This window comes from Marmota flaviventris, chromosome 7, assembly GCF_047511675.1.
Source record: "Marmota flaviventris isolate mMarFla1 chromosome 7, mMarFla1.hap1, whole genome shotgun sequence".
Taxonomy (NCBI): Eukaryota; Metazoa; Chordata; class Mammalia; order Rodentia; family Sciuridae; genus Marmota; species Marmota flaviventris.
In genome coordinates this window covers 111,841,490-111,847,946 of record NC_092504.1, presented here as the reverse complement: position 1 = coordinate 111,847,946, position 6,457 = coordinate 111,841,490, and the positions used below count along the sequence as shown (strand labels likewise).

General features: G+C 36.9%; 1 non-coding gene across 1 annotated transcript; it reads left to right on the top strand.

Moving 5' to 3' along the window:
* LOC114085609 (U4 spliceosomal RNA) lies at nucleotides 1–141 on the top strand. The gene has a single exon (XR_003581499.2). It is a non-coding gene; the product is annotated as a U4 spliceosomal RNA (small nuclear RNA).
* Nucleotides 142–6,457: the final 6,316 nt, after the last annotated feature.

The window sequence follows — 6,457 nt, the reverse complement described above, 5'->3', positions numbered from 1 at the left end:
AGCTTTGCACAGTGACAGAATCATTAGCCAATGAGGTTTATCTGAGGTAAGATTATTGCTAATTGAAAATGATTCCCCACACCCCACCATGATGGCTTGAAATACAGTCAGCATTGGCAATTTTGACAGTCTTTACAGAGACTGAACATAAACAAACAAAAGCAAAACTGGAAATTAATGCTAATTTTTTGGAAAAAAACTTACTTTGCAGTACTAGGAGTTAAACCAGGATCTTGAGCATGCTAGGTGAGCATTCTACCACTAAATTATATCCTCAGATTTAATGCTAACTTGTAATGATTTTTTTTTAACATGCTGGATACCAACTTAATTTTTCACGATAGAACATGGTGATTTTAAAAATATATTTTGGATCCAAAAATTATAATGTTAACAAAACTCCTTTCATTCTCAACTACTTGTCTATGTAAATAAGATGTCCCAGCATTTCCAGCTATAAAAACAAAAATATTTTACATATAATGTTATATTCATTATATTTATAAAATTATATTATACATAATATTGTTAATTTGAACCTGTCTCAATATTGCAATCAGTAATCTTCATCCATAAAAATGAATAAACTGCATCTAGTGCTGTCATTCAGATATGCATTTACAATTTTTTTTTCTGGTATTGGGAATTAAACCTACAGTTTAATTTTTAAATTAAAAATTTTAATTTTTACCCCTATCCTCCTCCTTCAGCCCTTCTTTAATTTTGTTTTGTTTTGAGGCAGGGTCTCACTGAGTTGCCCAGGCTGGCCTCAAACTTAAAATCCTCCTGCCTTATTCTTCTGAGTAGTTGGAATTACAGGCCTGAGCCACAATGCCAGGCTGCAATTTTCTTTTTTATGTTTTAAGAATGACAAACTTGCCAGGCATGGATACCAAAGAATGACTGATAATTTCTCACAAATAGATTTTTTTTTTCTATAATCCCAGCAACCCAGGGGGCTGAGGCAGGAACACTACAAGTTCAAAGCCAGCCTCAGCAACTCAGTGAGTCTCTTTGCAATTGTCTATAAATAAATAAATAAAAGACAAAATTGTAGCCAGGCATGGTGCACACTATAATTCCATTGGGAGGCTGAGGCAGGAGGATCCCAAGTTTGAAGCCAGCCTGGGCAATTTAGCCAGACATTGTCTCAAAATAAAAAATAACCATGGGGATGTAGCTCAGTGGCAGAGTGCCCTGCTGGGTTCAATCTTTAGTAATGCACAAATTTTTGAAAAATTATATTGTTATATTGATTAAAATTTTTACTACTAATAATTAAAATGATAGAAGATTTGAATATTTAGACCATTTATTAACCCAGGAAATAAATTAATTTAAATTTATTTACATATAAGTTACAGGTTACAGAGTATAATTGATGATTAGACTTCAACCGTAAAAAGTGTTTTACATCTACAGTCGGTGGGGTCGGGCTCCAAATTCCTCAATAGGACACCCATAACACAAAAGTTAATAACTAGAATCAACAAATGGGACTTACTCAAACTAAAAAGTTTTTTCTCAGCAAAAGATACAATAAGAGAGGTAAATAGAGAGCCTACATCCTGGGAACAAATCTTTACTCCTCACACTTCAGATAGAGCCCTAATATCCAGAGTATACAAACAGCTCAAAAAATTAGACAATAAGAGAACAAACAACCCAATCAACAAATGGGCCAAGGACCTGAACAGACACTTCTCAGAGGAGGACATACAGTCAATCAACAAGTACATGAAAAAATGCTCACCATCTCTAGCAGTCAGAGAAATGCAAATCAAAACCACCCTAAGATACCATCTCACTCCAGTTAGATTGGCAGCCATTATGAAGTCAAACAACAACAAGTGCTGGCGAGGATGTGGGGAAAAGGGTACACTTGTACATTGCTGGTGGGACTGCAAATTGGTGCAGCCAATTTGGAAAGCAGTATGGAGATTTCTTGGAAAGCTGGGAATGGAGCCACCATTTGACCCAGCTATTCCCCTTCTCGGTCTATTCCCTAAAGACCTAAAAAGAGCATGCTACAGGGACACTGCTACATCGATGTTCATAGCAGCACAATTCACAATAGCTAGACTGTGGAACCAACCTAGATGCCCTTCAATGGATGAATGGATAAAAAAAATGTGGCATTTATACACAATGGAGTATTACTCTGCATTAAAAAAATGACAAAATCATAGAATTTACAGGGAAATGGATGGCATTAGAGCAGATTATGCTAAGTGAAGCTAGCCAATCCCTAAAAAACAAATGTCAAATGTCTTCTTTGATATAAGGAGAGTAACTAAGAACAGAGTAGGGTCGAAGAGCATGAGAAGAAGATTAACATTAAACAGGGATGAGAGGTGGGAGGGAAAGGGAGAGAGAAGGGAAAATGCATGGAAATGGAAGGAGACCCTCAGAGTTATACAAAAGTACATACAAGAGGAAGTGAGGGGAAGGGGAAAAATAATACAAGGGGGACAAACGAATGTCAGTAAAGGGGGCAGAGAGAGAAGAGGGGAGGGGAGGGGAGGGGAGGGGAGGGGAGGGGAGGGGAGGGGAGGGGAGGGGAGGGGAGGGGAGGGGAGGGGGGATAGTAGAGGATAGGAAAGACAGCAGAATACAACAGACACTAGTATGGCAATATGTAAATCAATGGATGTGTAACTGATGTGATTCTGCAATCTGTATATGGGGTAAAAATGGGAGCTCATAACCCACTTGAATCAAATTGTGAAATATGATATATCAAGAACTATGTAATGTTTTGAACAGCCAACAATAAAAAAAAAAAAAAAAGTGTTTTACATTAAGATAAAACCATGTGGGAAAAGTAGAATAGAAATGTTAGTTCCAGGATCTGAAAGACTGATGCGAAATCTCTGGATGTTTAAAAAAAAAAGCCTCAAATTATTAGGATATTTAGATTTCACTGGATACATTTTTTTTTTTTTTTAACAACAATGTAACATGGTTTGAGACCGAGTCTTTAGTTTGCTTAGGGCCTAACTAAGTTTCTGAGGCTGGCTTTGAACTTGCGATCCTCACATCTCAGCCTTCCATGCCCTCTAATATTTTTTAAATGAAATGTACATTAGCGACTGTTAGATCCAAATTACACCTTGATTAGAAAATAATTGGGAAATGTAGCTCAAGGAATAGTGTTTAAACCAGGCACAGTGGTATATGCCTCTAATCCCAGTTGCTTAGGAGAATTAGTTCAAGGAAGTCTTGGCAATTTAGCAAGATCTTGTCTCAAAAATTGGGGGTGCAGACATCCACTGTGGCACACACCTGTAATCCCAGTGGCTTGGGAGGCTGAGGCAGGAGAATTGTGAGTTCAAAGCCACCATTAGCAACTCAGAGAGGCCCCAAGGTACTTAGTATTTTATTAAAAATGGCTGGGGATGTGGCTCTGTGGTTAAGCGCCCATGGGTTCAATCCCTGGTACCAAAAATAAATAAATTTTTAAAATGGGGGTGCAGCTCAGGAACAGAGTGCTCCTGGGTTCAGTCCCCAAACCCACTGTATCCCAGAGCGGGAAGCAGGGTGGGGAGAGTGAGAGAGAAGAACAAGTGCTTAATTGAAGTATGGGCAAGTTAAGAAAGCACTTTGATAACCAGAGAGAGAGAGTTACATGAAGGTATCTCCTTTATACTAAATCTTGAAAGAGGAGTAGCTCAGGAGAGGCCAATTAATGCAAAAAGAGCTGAAAAAAGAAATCTTTGCCAGGATTACAACAGAAATGGAAATTTCAAACTGTTGCCCAGGTCATCACTTCAGAAAATGTGTTCTGTAAGAAGTAAGGATGCACAAGAAGGTTGACAGCTGTTCTGTGGAAAAAAAATTTGTTACTGACAATTTCATTTTTAAAAGGTATCCTTAAAAAAAAATCTCTGTGTGAGAAATTACCAGTCACTTTTTGGTATCCATAGGGGATTGATTCCAGGACCCCCTTGAATATCAAAACCCAAGCCCAAGTCTCTTATATAAAATGCCATAATATTGGCATATAAACTACACAATCATACTTTACACTTTAAATTGACTCTATATTCCTTATAACTAACACAAAGTAAATGCCACATAACTATTCTACTGTATTATTTAGGAAACAATGACAAATAAAATAAGTCTGTACATAGTCAGAACAAAGGCGATTTTTTTCTAAATGTTTTTGATCCAAGGTTGGTTGAATCTGTGGGTGCAGAACCCATATATATGAAGGGTCGGCTTCATACTAATAAAATTGTACATGGGATTGTTCTGTAACAAGTGGCCTTGTGAGAGTATAGCACAATAATTAAGAGGATAGATTTTGGTGCCAGAGTGATGGGTTCAAATCAATGCTGGCTATATACTAGTAGTGCACAGTAAGTGCATGGGCAAAATGACACAACTGCTACCACTTTCTTCATGAGGTTGTTGCCAGGGTTAAGTGAAATACGTTATAAGGAAAATGCTTAGAAACATGGTCTGGGATATAGTAAGTGATATGGATGGACTTACGGGCCATACCTAAGAATGTCAGAGATGACTTGACATGGGGTGAGGGGCCTTTGATATTCAAGTCAGTGCATTGTCAGCTTAAATATTAATAATGGCCATGCTATGTTATTGTTCAACAAACATTAACTTGTTGGCTACTGGTTTGTCTTAATAAATGTGATGTACCTTCTTTTAGAGTATATTACTATACTTTTTACTTTCACTAAAAGTTAATTAATGTATAAGGTTAAAAAACATATAAATCAAAATTCAATATTTTCAATTTTAGTGATTCTGCACCAAAAATTAGATCACATTGTGCTGTCTAGTTTAATCCAAGTACATCTCATAAACTCCTGTAATATTTTGTAAAGACAAAAACAATTTTGGAAAGGGTTAAATTTTTGGAAAATGCTGAACTGTACATGAAATGACTAAAATATTGACCAAAGGTACAAGACTGCCAAAATACCTGCATTAAACTTTTCCAGTTGGACTGTGGACTATTTAGGTGACTTTGTTATGCCATTAAAGATACCACTGATGACTATAGGTGAACATTTCTTTTTTGAGATGGTGTCTCATTATGTGTTGCTTAGGCTGTCCTCTAATTTGCAATCTCCTGCCTCAGCCTCCCAAGTAGCTAAGATTATAGGCATTTGCCATGATGTTCAGCCTGTTTTATCAATTGAATATAACTTGACTACAGGGCTGGTCGACACTGTATTGGTGCTAATAGATTCACATTAACATTTTTTGGGATACCAGGATTATATTTAATACACTGCCAAGTAGGAATGTACTGGTATTCACTGTGGCGATAATATTAAGTGAGGGACTGAAAGTTTAGCCAATGCTTTGTATTTTTTGTCATTTCTGAATTTTATAAAAAGTTTAGCCTGCTACAATATTTAGCTCCTCTTTTCACCTTAAATAATGAATGGAATGTCAATTATTCTTGGAAGGAAAGCAAGCAGGAGGCAGAAAATAGTAATTTTTTAAACATTTTTGGGTTTGATGCATCAAAGAGAATCTAAAAATTATGGACTCTCTCCAAAAAACTACACATTTTTACAATACTTAGTATATTTCAGGGATGTGAGTAATGTTTCTCAAAGTATCATCCATGGACCATTTGCTTCCAAATTTCTCGAGGTTTTAGTTAAGTTCAGATTCGTGAGTCCTACTACTGGTTTGAAATATCACCAGATCAGGCCCAGAAACAACAGCAACAACAACAATCATCATTATTATTTTTGCTGTGCTGGTGATGGAACTCAGGGCCTTACATATGTTAGGCAAGTACTCTGCCGTTGAGTTATACCCTTAACCCCAAAATAAAACTTTGAACAACATTCACTTTTTTTTTTTTTTTTTTTAGTGCAGATAGATATAATACCTTTATTTATTTTTATGTGGTGCTGAGGATCAAACCTAGTGCTTCACACATTAGGGAAGCTCTCTACCACAGAGCCACAACCCCAGCCCCAATATCAACATTTTTTTTTTTTTTTTGTACTAGGGATTGAACTCAGGGGCTCTCTACCACAGAGCCACAACCCCAGCCCCAATATCAACATTTTTTTTTTTTTTTTGTACTAGGGATTGAACTCAGGGGCACTCAACCACTGAGCCATATTCCCAGCCCTATTTTGTATTATTATTTAGAGACAGGGTTTCACTGAATTGCTTAGTGCCTTGCTTTTTGCTGAGGCTGGCTTTGAACTTGTGATCCTCCTGCCCTAGCCTCCTGAGCCGCTGAAATTACAGGCATGCACCACTGTGCCTGGCCCTAACATGCACCTTTAAAATTAAAAAATAAACTTTTTTTTTAATAAAAGGAAAACACAAGAGAAATAAGCATATCCATGTATATCATTTTAGAAGTCAAACAGTACTAGAAGGCTTGTGGTTAAAACAAGTCTCTTATCCCTACTTTTCTCAACACCTAGTCTTATCCCTCAACTTCTTTAATTTC